Here is a 16,488-nt window from a genome sequence, read left to right on the forward strand (position 1 = left end):
ACCATTATTCTCATGCTGGGAAATCAGTTTAACATTCGAATCTTTAAGACAGCGTCCTATAAGTCAATGGGCACGTTGAAATATTTTAATATACATACCTTCTCTGTTATCATGAAGCTTTAAAAACTCCTCAATAAAATTCTTATATATAATATATATTTATACAATCCATTTAGTAACAAAAAATCGACGACTTCCTTGTTTAAATTGTTACAACAAACCCCGAACTATACGATGAAAGCCGGGTGTAACCGAACATTTCCTACTCTTCCAACTTGTCAAGAGCAAAGCCGGGGGAAATACATTCAGGTTGGCTATCCTTATTTTAAAAACGTTGCAAAAGAATTAAACAGTCATTGAAATCGTGAATGGATTGCAATCAAATTTGTATATTATTAACTTATATAATATAATAGGTCATAGACTAAATTAATTTTATATTTTATTTCACCTTAGAGAAAATTATATTAAAATCATCATCAAACAAAACACATCTGACTTAAACTTTATCGAAAAGACTAAAGTTGCCCACCTAATTTCACTAAAATATCACACCTTTTGACCAAGCTCAGAGTCAGCCCGAGATCGCCCTAGGCAAATGCCAAATTCTGCGCCCCTTCTAAGCCTATTTTGCCTTAAGAACAAAATTAATAACTTTTGAAAATTATTCAGTCCAATTAAATAAAACAAAAAAGCCTCATATACTAAAAGTCTGTCAGTCTTTCTTCAAACATTGTCATAAATAAATTTAGAACCATATTTATTAACTTGTTTGAGCAACTATAATTTTAAAGTCCAGTGGAGTATTGTTATGAGCCAATACCTTGTATTTAGTTGCATAAATGTGTTGTGAGTTATTGACATTTTTATTTTTTTAATTTCAACAATGTGTATGTAAAAGTACTCAGGTGATCAATATTAAATAAAAATTCAAAAGTTTTAGTAACTTGTTTCAACTGATCGAATATTTCATCGATTGAAGGCAATACAGCATCGATAATGGCAAGATATAAACAAATTTGAAAATTTTACTTAGCATCGCGAATTGAGTAATTTTATCTCTCATAATTGAATCTTTTCTGTTTTCCCAAGTGAACTGGTGCCGTTTCTGATTCGTATGTACATACATAAAAATTTGTGATATTTTGTGTGCAAATCTACAAAATATTCGTAATCAATGATATACAAGTATATAGCAGTCAGATTAACTAGATGCTTGAAAATCCTGATATTAGTTTTATGGGGTTTAGGGCAAATTTTCCTCCATTTTGTTAATTTTAGGCTAAAAGTGGCACTATTATTAGAAATAAACGCTCTCTCAATTTAATTAAGATAACTCACATATTTGACGATACATGCGGTATAAAGTCAGCCGGAAGTTTGAAAATCTTTCTATTAGGTATATGGGGGCTAAACTACAATCATTTTTGACCCTACTCCACCCATTACTTACATAAAGGCATACTTTTATAATAAAATAAATCTCTTCGAAATTCTATAATATGTCTCATAGAATGACAGATATTTTTGATAAAAGTTCGAAACAGGATCTAGGGTCCACATCTAACAGAATAGTTTCAGTCCGATGTAGATATTTTTCGGTCATAAGGTCTTGTGGGAAGTCCACAATAATGTTCGATTTATTTACTTTTCAAAAATGATATAATGTGATTACATTCAAAAATAGTGATGACGTGCTTACAGCTGGACGATGCGTGATGAAAAGGGAAGATGGAGGTACGTCAGCATGACAGATAGTCTAGGTTGAACGTTGCCATATCTGCTTTATAAATAACTCTTGAAGAGTTGCATTTGTGATGCCACAGTCTCAAAGGCTCTAGTCGTGCAAAGTTTTAGACGCACTTTTAGTAGTTTTTAACAAAACCGTATTATTAGAAGGTGAGGCCTCGCCCACTTTTCAAAAAATTTTCAACGATTGATGCCCCTCTTCAATGGAATTCGTTGTACTGAATGTGAACCTTGTATCTTATGGAGCTTAGGTATGGTACTTTGTAGGTGTTCGATTAAAGGCGCTTGGTGGGCGTGGGACGGTTCGCTTCCGTCCAGTTGCAATACCAACTCTTCTTGGGTGCCAAGGTATGTGCCTTCGAAATTTCATCAGAATATCTCAAGTTATCGTTTGCACAGACAGACGGTCGGACGGACGGACGGAACTCGGACACTCGGAATTCAACTCGCCTCGTCATCTTGATAATTTGTATATAAGTATATAACTCCATATCAATATCGATTAGTTTTACAAAACAACCGTTAGGTGAACAAAGCTATTATAATCTGTAGCAACATGTTGCAAGAGTATAAAAATTACGCAAAAGCAAAATAGGAACATGAAACTCACAACCAAAATAGGAAGCTGATAATATCTTATGGACAAGAGCAAGAGATATTTGTCGAGCAGAACAACAAGCTAGGTCGAAACTTACTCTAAGTTACAGTAAGGGAAAACTACAGTTTTTTCCGAATCCGGCAAACTAATTCACAAAAGTAATATTAGGAGTTCTGAAATATTTTTAGCTTACTGTTTGCATTAAGTTGTAGACCATCGACTGGACTAAATCGGAAGCGCATTCGATACACTTGGTCTTCATGACATTTAGAAAATGAATTCCTCGATAATAGTCTTTATCAACCCTTGAGATCACATGGATATTCATCACACTCACGCAAGTATATTATCAATTGACCGGAGGAAGCCAAGATACTTAAAGTCATTAGGATACACTATATAAATGAAGTTATGTATGATATAAGGAATTCCGAGTGACTGTCCGTGGGTCCGTCGGTGCAAGCGATAACTTGAGTAAAAATTAAGATATTTTGATTAAACGTCGTACACGTGTTTCTTGGCATCCAAAAGGGTTGGTATTGCAAATAGGCTTTATTGCCACGCCTACAAAACGCCATTCATCGAAAATCTATAAAATTATATAACTTAGCTTCAAATTAAGATACACAACTATAGATTGATACAGGGAATCACAGTAGCGAGGGACACCTGTTGGCTAAAAATGTTAAAAAGTGTGCGTAGCCCCGCCCTGTGAGTAGTTTTTTGTTTATATCATCCAAATCACTGAATTTAAATCAATCAAACTGGTGAAACTGGTGAAAAACAGTCCACGAAAAGGTGAGTAAAATCATATATATTGAAAACTACTAAAAGTGCGATAAATCACTGAACGAATAAGCTACAAGCATTAAATTTCACAACAGATGATGTAAAAAAGCTTTATGAGAGTGTATGTTTAAAAATTGGGCAGTAGACATATGTGAAATCCTATATCTCTGGGACTACTTAAGCGATTTCAACCAAATTTGGTGTGAGCAGCTATCTAAAATCATGCCTACTTCTCATATAACACAATTTCTAATTTCATTCTTTAATTTTTCAGTGCAAAAATTAAGCCCCAATTAAGTCTGAAAATTGTTAAAATCGAATTATTCAAGCTCCCAGATACCGGAAATGCGCATCCTAGAGCGCATGGATGACTTTTTACCGAAAATACGGGTTAATGTGTGAGATAAATATTTGAAATTCAGAGAGAATGCATTTCTGATAGTAGTATGATTTTCGAACTTCCGGCAGACTTTATACCATATACATCGGTCAATATGTGAGTTATTCTAATTAAATTAGGTAATTATGGTTTTCTAATAACGGCGCATCTTTGTGTCTGAAATGAATAAAATCTCGTGGAATCCGAACCACCACCTTTATAACATCCGGTTAACTTCTACTAACACTCAAAGAGCATCTCTTTCTGTTATAGTATGTAGTAATGGCAAAAATAAAAAAAAATTGGTCAATACTACCCCGATCTCCCATAAACCTAATATACGAGTATCAATCAATATGTAAGATATCTTAGCAAAATTAACTGAACGCACAATATTGAATATACAGTAAGACCCCGCTTATTGTTGCTTGGAATAAAATAACAGAAAGGTCTTTGAAGGATTATGGACCAACATTCGGGTCGGCTTTAGTATACCGTCCCAGGCTTTCGGGGATAAAATGGGCATGGACGGATAGGGGAGATTCTCCAGATCTAGAATATATATAGATATAGCCGCGGGAAACTTATAGTTTTCGAGATATTTACGTTTAAAGTTGAAAATTTCAACCATTTAAAGTACGTATTTTTGCGATTTAAAATTAATAATACACTTATATTGTTTACTTTTATATCCACTAGCACTTCACTCATTCGTTTTTAGACATTTTTTTATATTATATGCTGCAAAAATAGCTTTATTTCAATATTTAAATCATTCTTCAATATTATTAATTTTGACAATAACAAAAGGGTTGTAAAAGTCAAAACACCAGTGTTGCCATACTAATATATTTTTCAAACGAAGAAAAATAAAATAAACAGAGAGATTATACCCTAGATAGAGGAACCAACGCAAAAAGAATTTCTGCGCGAAAAAACCTTGATACACCCCGGTGTTGGAACGACCAGGGTTGTTTTTTTGAAGCGCGGCCGAAGACTGCCAACGCAAAACAGAAGTTCTACAAGAAAAAGTAATATTGTCATAGAGGGTATAACATAATACTTAACCTCAATGCTCTCTAATAGTTTATTTATCTAGGTTTTGGATTCCTGTATTTAGGGTATTATCTGTTTTCATTTCTTTCAGTTCAATTACAAAAGATGTCGATAAGGTAACAGTGGTTATTTGACATTTTGCAACCCCTTTATAATTGTCAGAACTAATAGAATTTAACAATAATTTAAATATTGAATTAAACTATTTTTGCACTATATAATGTAAAATAAATGTGTACAAACGAATTAGTGAAGTGTTAGTGGATATAAAAGGGAAAATTATAAGTGAATTCATTTAAAATCGAAAAAATGCGCACTTTAAATAGTTGAAATTTTCAACTTTAAACGTAAATATATTCTTGATCTGAGAATCTCCTCTATCCGCTCATACCTATTTTATCCCCGAAAGACATGGACGGTATACTAAAGTTTTCCCCCCAACATTCGGCCAGATTTAAGTAAGAGCGAAGACATTGGACATTCTATCGATATGGATGAAATAGTGAAATTAGCAAAACAAACCGATTTAGATTAGGTAATTGTGGAAGACGTCGAAGAAATAGTTCAAGAAACAGCAGTTAGTCCCTCCAATGATGAGCTCAAAAAATTATATTAGACAAAAGAAACTAAAAATAACTTTCGATGGCGTTCGTTTGAAGTTTGTCCACTATAAGTTTAATTATGGACCAATTTATTGAAAATTATCTACCTTTTGACAGGAGTTCAGAAGCAAGACGGGGTGTTATAAATGCGGACAATCCCTATGGCCGGGCACCCACAAAGGCTGTTCAGCTGTTCTATACACTCCTCCACCAGGAGCGATTTAATCTCATAAGCAGAGAACGCATTCAGTGCCGCTTGACTATCGCTGAGTACGACGACACTTATTGCGATATTGCCAACGGTAACTTTAAACTTCCTACTGGAGTTTACCATATTGGTAATGCTGTCCCTTGGGAGATTAGCCAGTGGTATTTCATCACTTAAGGCCTTCAATTGATTTATATTTAGACTTAAAGACGAATTTCTTACAATTTCTATGTCAACTACTCCAGCAAAGTAATGCTTTTATTGAGAAACATCAACTTTACTGATTTGCGTTTAAGTATAATTTAATGTTATTACAGTATTAACAAATTCATACAACCAGAGCATTTGATATATCTTGTACCATGTCTATATTATTACAGTTTTAACAAATTCATATAACCAGTGCATTTCTTAAAACTTGCACTTTCTTAGATTTAGACTTAAATTCGATTTTTTTGTAAATTATATAATAATTACTTAAACAAGCTACCGCCTATTCTGACAAACGTAAGTTTTACTGATTTGTGCTAACATTAAATTTTCATGTTATTACATTTTTAACAATTTCATATAATCATAGCACCTTCATATAATCGAAGTAGCTGTAAACATGTGCAGTGTGCATAGTGAAAAGTGCTCCGTAATATCTGAAAATATTACATCAATCGTATATATAAAAGTGAAAGAATATTAAATTAATGCCTCATATAAGTTTCCTTAAAAGAAAATAATAATTCTTATAAGAAAATATAAAGGATGTACAAAGAAAAGTTCGATTAAATTTTGATATTGAACCATAATTGAATTTCGTACAACAAAGAAAGGTGTGTGCGACGTAATATTGTGAGGTGTAATAATAAAAAGCATAACAAATATTAACATTGACTGTGAATTAGACATCATAAAATGAATGAATGCATTGATAATACACGAAAATAAAAAATTACTCCGGAATTATTTGGAACATATCTTTTTTCCTGTATCGTGTACTTACAAAATGCCACCCAAAAAAGTAAATACAACACAACAGATTTGTGGTTATTGCTCAGACATAATCCGGGATAAAAGGCAGCCAAGTATTCAATGTGCGGCTTGTCGACGTTGGGTTCACTCAAAGTGCACCAACCTTTCATCCGATGAGTTTAAATCCATCGCCAACAGCCTTAAGAAAAAAGAAACAGTTTGGAATTGTGACTCATGTGCAAGTGATATTAGTGTTAAGGCATGTGATGTATTGGATTCCGATGAGGAGGCATCAGATGATCCGCCACCGTCAAAGAATATTGAAACCTTACTCAAGAGACACTTTGAACGTTTTACAACAAATTATGAACGTGAGTTCAGGGACCTAAAAAAATCAGTTGTAAGTGAAATCAAGGACTTAAGAAAAGAGATAAGCATACTGTCAAAACAAAACGTCTCGCTATCAAATCAATGTTCTGCCCTGGATGACAGACTTACATCAGTTGAAGACAAGCTAAACGTAGATATGAGGCTGCCTACCAGCCAGGAAGAGTTTTTCACTGAACTGTCGGAACGAAAACGCCGTGAAACCAACGTGATTGCCCTAAATAATTCTGAGTCTGATAAAGCTGCTGGAAAGGACCGTTTAGAGGATGACAGAACAAAGTTAGTCACAGCTTTGCCTCCCAGTCTCAAGGATGAAGCCACTGAACTCAAGTTACGTAGACTGGGTCGTCCTACACCTGGACGTACACGTCCTCTTCACATTACCACCCACAGCCGATGCACTTTCCATTATCAAATACAGACCAGCAGACGAAAACTCAGGTTTCATTTTCAAGACTGATCTAACTCCCTCTCAACAACTTCATCTGAAAAATTGGCGTCAAGAGCTTGATTCAATCGTGAAGAGTGGTGATGACAGTAACAAAATTGAATATATCCATGGTGTCCCAAGAATCGTTAAAAGAAATTTTCGACCATTCAACAAGCAAGAAAAAAGTATCTTACGTCCACCTGTGCTACCAGAACGTCAGAGGTCTGCGTACAAAACTCTCAACATTTCAAACCGCATTAGCGGCTAACCAGTACGACGTTGTATGTATTTCGGAATCCTGGCTTCACTCATCCATATGTGATGGTGAAGTCATTGATTCAACGTATAGTATTTACTGTAAAGATATTACCTTGGACACTCATTAGACTATTCAAGTCACTTGTACTACCAATTTTGGAATATGGTTCGGTAATCTGGCCTTCCTACACTAACACGACAATCGATAAAGTTGAAAAGGTCCAGCGTAAATTCTGTAAGTCACTGGCCTATAAACTATCTTCACCAAGTCACATCTGCTCTACTGATGAGGTCTACCAGTGCTACTGTATAAACAAACTGTCTTCTCGTCGACAGGTCGCTGACCTCTGCTTTTTCTACAAAGTAGTCAATAACATCACTGATGCTCATGAGATCCTAACAGGCAAATGGTAAATCATCATAAGCGGACAAAATGGATAGAGCACCTGAAGTCCTGCAACCTCTTCACCGGTGTGAGTAAGCTTTGGACCACTGTCAAGGCCCTGTCAAATCCGAGAAGACATGACGATCGGGTTGAAATTCAATTCGATGGTCATGCCTCCTCGGACCCGAAGAAGTGCGCGAGCTATTTCAGCCAACAATTTATATTTCGAAACTCCCCCAGCCACCAGCGGGAATTTCAGTGACCGCGTACGCTGATGATTGTACGATATTGACGTCGGGAAATGGAATCGATGGCATGTGTCCAAAAGTAAACAGCTACCTCTCCGATCTTTCTCGCTTCTTCTCTGTAAGGAGCCTAACACTCTCTCCCACTAAATCCACAGCGACCATCTTAACAAATTGGACGAAGGAGTACCGACTGGACCTGAATATTTCAGTCGATGGCACAAAAATTCCGACAGTAAATAATCCTAAAATTTTAGGCGTTACTTTGGACAGTCTGTGCTCTTTCACTCCTCACACGACCGCGATAACTGCACAGAGCCGCAACAAAATCTTCAAGTCGCTTGCCGGCAGCTCTTGGGGAAAAGACAAAGAAATGTTGTTGCCAACATCCAAGTCAATCGGCCGGCCGGTCCTAAATTACGCAGCCCTAATATGGTCGCCTGGATGCAGTGACACGCAGAAGAAGAAGCTGCAGACCTGTCAGAACACTGCACTCCGAACTATCATGGGATGCCTCTTGATGTCTCCAATCGAACACCTATATAGTGAGGCCCGTATGCTTCCGGTTAAGGAACACAACGAACTCCTCTCCAAGCCGTTTCTACTGGGGTGTTTTCGTAGAAACCATTAGAGAGTACGCCGACCGGACTTCGGACGCAACGAACTTCAGACAGGCACTGACCGCCATTCACAGTGGAGCCATCAACCCCTTCACAGACTCCCTCTCAGTGAATGGCGTAATAGGAGTCAAACCACCACCCCACCAAATTTTATGTTATTACAGTATGAACAAATTCCTATAACCAGTGCATTTCGAAAAATTGCACTCAAAGTCGAACTCATACTGCGATCTCGAGCAAGTCCCGTATTTAATGAAAAACATCAATTTGACTGATTTAGGCCAAAGTAAAGTTATCAGGCTATTACAGTTTTAACAAATTTATATAATCAAAGCATTTGCTATATCCTGTAAAATTTCCATGTTACTACAGTTTCAACAATATTATATAACCAGTGCATTTTTAAAAAATTTCACTTTCTTAGATTTAGACTCAAGGTCGAGTTTCTTATACATTTTATATCATTTGGGACGAGATTACCTTCGCCCTGCCAAACCCATCTGTTGTCATTTGAAGCGTTGTATATTTGGCGGCTTTATCGATTACAATGTGAAGCGGTGTGAGTTCCAACATAATTTCCTGTGCTGCTGTCGGGCACGTACGCATTGCACCCGACGCACAGATGCAGGCCAGTCGTTGCAGCTTCGATAGTTGAAGTCTCACGATCATAGTGTACATCTCATAATGCTTAGCTTTCAGCCCCAGGATTTCCCGGCAAGTCGATTGCACATCATGAGTGCTTTTGTAGCTTTGACTATGAGGGTCCACATTCTGTTTCCACCGAAGAGTGGAATCCAGAGTGAGGCCTAGATATTTGACCACATTAGTCATCTCCAACTCTCTGCTTCCAAGTTCTTGCGGCGGAGAAGGAACCTTCGTCTGGTGAACGTAAGCTATCATTTATCAGCCGAACAAGGTGGGGCAGTAGGACCTGTAATTTCGCGAACGAATCCATAGCCACCTTGATCGAGTCCAAAGGAAACAGCTGTTTTGCGACTATCCAGTGATTTTTCTTCTCACTGGTCGTATAAGTCCCGTCACATATTTTAATAGCTAATAGTGTGTCAGTCTTGCCTCTGGTCAGAGCCCTGTGCAGCCTTTCTGCCTCCGGTGTTGAGGAGACGTTTTCACAGAAGTTCCTAAAACTTTGCTGTTTTGGAGACCTAATCTCTTTGTTATAAATAAATTAATAGTTATGTCTCATTTTTATCAATCAATATTGTTTCTAACTACTATACAAGTTCTAAGTCTTTGACTAGAGAGATCCCAGATTACCTTGTTCGCATCCGTTTTGAAGCTCCTGACCTCCGCTTTATGGACCCATGGTTCCTGGATTAGTAAGATGCCCAGGTTTTTCCTCCTGAAAGTGTCTCAGGTACCATTTTATGCTGGCTCTGCTTATACCCTTCCTTCATGGGTCGCCGTGTCCACCGAGTCAACCAACTGGGGGCGGATGGGGAAGTCTGCCTCCTCTCTTTTTGCGAGCACCCTCGGTACAAGCCCGTTGCGACTAAGCCGAATCCGAGCAGCTGAGCCTGCTGGGGGAGTTTTAGTTTTGTTCGCTTCAACAGCAACAACCGCAGTAGATGTTGCCTGCTGAGCGCCGTTGCAAGAGGGCATGTCGACGTCATCATCTCTGGCATGCTCCTCCGGCGATAGGGCATCCATGAATCTAAACTTTCCCATTAACTGAACTAATGCTCTCGTTGTTGGCATTGTGCTTTGTCGTTTGCCGTAGCTGTTGTCTAGGCGTAGTTGTCATTTTGGTGGTTTTGTTTGTGCAGCTGAGCCTGCTGGGGGAGTTTTAGTTTTGTTCGCTTCAACAGCAACATCCGCAACAACCGCAGTAGATGTTGCCTGCTGAGCGCCGTTGCAAGAGGGCATGTCGACGTCATCATCTCTGGCATGCTCCTGCGGCGATAGGGCATCCATGAATCTAAACTTTCCCATTAACTGAACTAATGCTCTCGTTGTTGGCATTGTGCTTTGTCGTTTGCCGTAGCTGTTGTCTAGGCGTAGTTGTCATTTTGGTGGTTTTGTTTGTGCTATCCATCTTTGTCTTACGATCCTTAGCTCAACGCGCTGAGATGTCGGGTCAACGCTAGTAAAGGGGAACGCAAAAGTCTGCCGCGCCAGAGCCCCATGACACGGTAAGGCCACCGTTACTTCCCAATGGGGCCCGGTGTTGGAAAAGCTTCGTTAAAATACAGCCGATTTAACCTCCCAGCTCCAAATCATCCAATGTGCACGGGAGTCGCATAACCCCCTGGATTAGGAGGGGGAAGTTATTGGTTGCCGCACGCATGCTTCTAATAACCCGCATGAGCAGTGCCAAGCAGCACTGCTCACACCGGTTGCAAGGTACCGATAATGCTTTGCGACTTAAGCCCGTGCACCACGACAAGACACATTTCTTAAAAGTTTCAAAATTATATTAAAGTCTTAGCGCTAAATATGAATGGAATTGGTCCATATTTGTATGCCTGGAAAGGAAATTAATTTTTGTAAAAAATCTAACTTATTTTAGTTATTTGAAATATATTAACTGAATCTATCCACTGTACACTATACAGCGTGTTGCTGTTATTGACAGACATCCAGCCTCAGGCTTTAACATTGCTAGCAAAAAAATTAAATACACATTTGAAATTACACTAAATTTTGTTAACTTACAATTTTACGAACGTAAATAACTTGCTCACTCGTTTTTTTATTTTCCTTTTTTGGTCCTTTTGACATCAATGACAATCTTGTTTTCCCATTCGCACTCATTCAATAAGATCAAGAAATGGCATAACAAGTTTTATTCTTTTCGGGAAATTCTAAATACATAAACGTATTTTTAAATAATTCTGACCAATTTTTTCTTACCATATCGTTAATATAAAATACCTCATATGGGTGCATTGGTGTTGTAAATGAAAGAAAATTGGGTTATTGTGTTGAGACGTAAGGGGAAAGTTGTTAGCAATGGCTGGCAGGGATATGGTTCCCATCGCATAATAACATGTGTATTTTACTAATATTTCACAGTTATCATACGATTACACGAGCTATGTAGTTTCATGTTTAGGCGTTAGAGTTATAATTTTTAGAAAATAAATTATTTCTAGATGTCAACCAAATTTAAAACTAACAAAATAATAATTAAAAATTTCAACTTAGTTAGGAAAGGACTATTGCTTTATTTCAAATTGAGTTCTGCAGCAGAAAATTCTTAGACCTCGACGAGTTAACAAACAGGAGTAATAGTAACTCATTGCAAAATGAAAGATAAGTTCTAGTTTCTAGTCTCAGCGATGTTATTGACTGAATATTTATGAAATGTCACAGAGTAAGTAAATAAGATTTAAATAGCGCTTCAATAGCTTAATTTATGGTAAGATAACAAACAGGAGTAATAGTAACTCATTGCAAAATGAAAGATAAGTTCTAGTTTCTAGTCTCAGCGATGTTATTGACAGAATATTTATGAAATGTCACAGAGTAAGTAAATAAGATTTAAATAGCGCTTCAATAGCTTAATTTATGGTAAGATATGGTGTTATGTAACTTAAATTTATAAATGGCGAACTCCCATCAGTTTTCCTTAATTGTGTTTTTGGTTAGAAGTTCAGTATATTTAAGACATTATTTATTGAAAAAATGTACATACTTACAGTACCAAAAAAACTAAAAAACACGCTTTCAATTCACATTTAACCAAATACTGAACAAGTAAGGAAGAGCTAAGTTCGGGTGTAACCCAACATTTTATACTAATGCAACTTGCAGGGATCAAAGCACAGAAATACCATCAGGTGTTGGCAAAACATTATATTAAAAAAGTCAGGAAGGGCTAAGTTCGGATGTAACCGAACATTTTATACTTCGCAAAGTCAAATGGTATACTCGTTTGAGATTTCTTTGTGGATTGACTGATATTTTCGGTAGAAGGTCAAAAATAGGCACTGGGGTCCACATATTTACTACTTAGGGGCTTGAACAGTTTTGGTTCGATTTAGACAATTTTCGGTCACAAGGTGGCATACTTTAAACGTATTATTCACGCAAAGTTTTACCCCGATATAATCATTGTTGCTTGATATGAGTAGTGGAAAGTGAAAGAATCAGATGGAATTAAAAATGGTATTATATGGCAAATAGGCGTGGTTGTATTCCGATTTCGCCCATTTTCGCACTATGACATAGAAATATAAAAAGAACGTTATACACCGAATTTGGTTGAAATCGGTTAAGCAGATCCCAAGATACGGGTTTTCACCTAAAAGTGGGCGGTGCCACTCCTATACTTCCGATAAAGTTATCTCATACCATCCCAGAGATAAAATTTAATATCGCGCTTTTAGTAGTTTTTAACAGTACCGTTATATTAGGAGTGGGCGGAGTTGCTACCCGATTTCGACTATTTTCACACTGTAGGTAGGTTCTAAAAACATTTGCTTCCAGTGAATTTTGTTATTATAGCTTAAGCGGCTTAGGAGATATGCACATTAAACCTATTAGGGGCGGGACCACGCCCACTTAAAAAAAATGTAACTGCAGATGCCCCTCCCTAATGTGATCCTGTGTACCAAACAACAGTCTTGTATCTTATTGCGGAGCTTAGTTATGGCAATTTATTTGTTTTTGATTAATGGCGTTTTGTGGGCGTGGCAGTGGTCCGATTACGCCCATATGCAATACCGACCGTCTCCCGGTACCAAGAAACATGTCTACCAAGCTTCATAAAGATATCTCAATTTTTACTCAAGTTAGAGCTTGCACGGACGGACGGACGGACAGACAGTCACCCGGATTTCAACTCGTCTCTTCATCCTGATCATTTATATATATATAACTCTATATCTAACTCGATTAGTTTTAGGTGATACAAACAACCGTTAGATGAACAAAACTATTATACTCTGTAGCAACAGGTTGCGAGAGTATAAAAATGTTGCAAAAGAGTTTAACATTGTTACACAAATCGTGAATGGATTACAATCAAATTTGGTATATTACTAACTTATTTTGAAAGTCATAGATGCACCTAGTTTTACTAAATTTTATTAATTATATTAAAATCATCCTCTAATGAGATATTTCTGATATAAAGTCAATCGAAGAGGCTAAATTTAATATATTGAGTTAATGTGAAAAACGCTAACCAGGGTATCGGAATTTATTATAAGCAGTAGAGTATGAGGTTTGAACCAAGGTCTAGACCAATTCAATCTATATTGAGGGTTAAACCATTAATATAACTTATACTTTTTAAGAAAGCTTGTCCACTTAATTACATTAAAATATCACACATTTTGACCACGCTAAACAGTTAAAAGTCAGGTGGAGAGTCGGAAATCATTATATAGGCTATTATGGGGGCAGAGAATAACTCACACACTGAATCGGCATATGGCCGAATGTACTACAAGTATATGGGAGTGGGGGCAATTTGTAGACTGAGTTCACATTATTTCGGCATTAAATTATAGTATATCTACAAGTAATATTAAACGTTCGGTTAATTTTGCTAAGATATCTTACGTATAGACTGATGTATGGTATAATGGAAATTGGAATAACGAGTGGTATTATGAGCTAAATATTTATAATTTTTACTCACTACAGTGGGTGGTATACTTAAATACAGGTAGAACGCAAAGTTTGTTAACATCTCGACGCGTGATGCCGGTAAACGTGCGCAGAAGGGCTACTCTTGCAACACCGTCTGTCCCAATGACGTTTTCGGTAACACGAGCAAAGGCCATTTAGGCGGTGCTGAATTTTCGTCTTTGCTGTATATGACGTCAATCATTTCAATATTTGGGTGTGGTATACGCCACTTGCTCATTGTTGTAGAATAGTGAAATAATCTTCACTCCATCGCTTCCATCGTTGTATGTAGGTAATCTGCTGACAGTGATCTAAATGATTGCAGTTTAGAAGCGTGAGGTTAGGCTCTGGAATAGCGATAAGAATAAGTCCGGGCTTCAGTATATCAAGATCTTCTGGATTTTCTGAAAGTGGCACAAGAGGTCTTGAATTAATTACTGCTAAGATTTTACGTAATTCTTCGGAATTATGAAGCAACAGAACGATATAAGTGCTTTTTTGCCATTTTTACTGCTGCCTCCCACAGGCCACCAAAATGTGGGGATCGAGGAAGTATAAAATAACGCCAATATATTCTTTTATTGAGGAAGTAAGCGTGAACCTGGTTGCGATGATTCTCACTAAGAAATAGATCGCGTAACTCCTTCAGCTCGTTCTTGGCGCCAACAAAATTTGTAGCATTGTTTGAGCAAATGCCCCTTGGTTTGCATCAAGAAAATAGCCCGTTGAAAGATCTTTCACCAGTTCCATCCATACAGCCTTTGTCACGCAGCAAATGAAGACGCTAATATAGTATTTTTGAAGTGCTTTCTCAACTTCAACAGTAGTCTACGCCCGTAACCATAAAGGGTCGCGATGCATGGGAACGTTCTTTAGGCAAATCAACCATGATATGCTCGACGAGTCGGGGTTTTAATCAACAGCATATAATGCTTTTATATTGCATCGTAGCAAAATACTTTCCATGCTGTGCATATAGAATGTGGTAAACTTTCATCCCAATCGGGCTTGTTCCTCTACATCCTTTGCTATAGAGTTTTAGCTCTGGTAATTGTTGGGCCAATCAGACCTAGTGGGTCGTAGAAACGTTCTATGGTAGACAATACAGAATGCTTGAAAAATTTCCGGATATTTGCTGAGGTTTGTATTTTAACAAAAACACATTCTTCGATGGATGCCAAACCAGTCCTAGAGTTTTGAAAATATTGCTGGAAGCATGGAAACTAAGAAGGCTTTCCCTATAAGCGCCAGAAATTTCGTGGAACACACCTGGGTTGTTAGAGCTCCACTCTCCTAACTGAAAACGACCTTCAGAAAGTAGGTTTGTATCATTGTTTCAGGGACTAACGACATGTGACCACGGTCCACATATTACTACATGAATGAGCTATGTTTTGCATTTAAATTACGATTTCAACTAAGTTTACGTTCAATACTCTCGAATATGAGTCGAACAGTTAAATATGAATAAAGAATCCAAGCTGCGCTTAAAGGGTAAGTGAACCGAATACTCGCCCGATGATAAACGTGAATAATTATTTTTGAAATGTTCTTCGCACTCATAAAAATATTCAATTTACAAAAACCGACGTACTAAGTTGTCTAACTATGCATCGTGACCAATGCCACTTGATTATCTAATGAAATAACTTGCAAAAACAGCAGTTTTGAAAAGTTTAGGAAAAAAATTTTCATTTCTTCCAATGCCTCGTCACTGTTTCCTTTTAGATGTAAAACGTGGCAACTCAAATAAAAACATAGTTCGTCTTGAGGAAATTTATAATTATTCTGCATCCGCCTTTTGCTATGAACTACTTGTAATGATTTATGAAGGGCCCATAAGTCAAAACCATATTTCAAAGATTTCCTTGATGTTTCGCTTCCACTTTCAGTGTCGTCTGCATTTTCCATTTTATTACCGCGTTCCTTTAGACAAGAGCTTTAGAATCTACAAAACGTATTTTTTTAAACCGTGGCACAGTAGGAGAAAACGCCAATCTGGCGGCGCTTCGTTAATAACTTCGAAACTTCTGTTAAGTGTAATATTATTTATAAAATAATTATTATTAACAAATATTTTATCAATTAATTTAATAATTTCCTTGTTTTTCCTATATGTTCTTCTTTATCCAAATATTAGCTGTAAATACTCGCTTTTTTTGTAACACAAATACAATTTTTATAAAATCTTCCTTTATCACATTTTTGTTCTATTCAAGAA

The 16,488-nt window shown here is 37.1% G+C and overlaps 1 protein-coding gene and 1 long non-coding RNA gene across 5 annotated transcripts in view; one reads left to right on the forward strand and one right to left on the reverse strand.

Annotated features, from left to right (window-relative positions):
* LOC106625350 (oxysterol-binding protein-related protein 1) overlaps positions 1 to 16,488 on the forward strand; it is a 342,202-nt gene that overhangs the window by 21,270 nt on the left and 304,444 nt on the right. The gene's annotated exons all lie outside the window — the stretch shown is intronic.
* Positions 8,881 to 11,775, reverse strand: LOC118682705 (uncharacterized). The gene is made up of 5 exons (XR_004978496.2): positions 11,562 to 11,775; positions 11,343 to 11,491; positions 11,216 to 11,288; positions 9,945 to 11,152; positions 8,881 to 9,839 (listed from the first exon to the last, which is right to left on the reverse strand). It is a non-coding gene; the product is annotated as an uncharacterized lncRNA (long non-coding RNA).

Source organism: Bactrocera oleae, chromosome 4 (assembly GCF_042242935.1).
Source record: "Bactrocera oleae isolate idBacOlea1 chromosome 4, idBacOlea1, whole genome shotgun sequence".
NCBI lineage: Eukaryota > Metazoa > Arthropoda > Insecta > Diptera > Tephritidae > Bactrocera > Bactrocera oleae.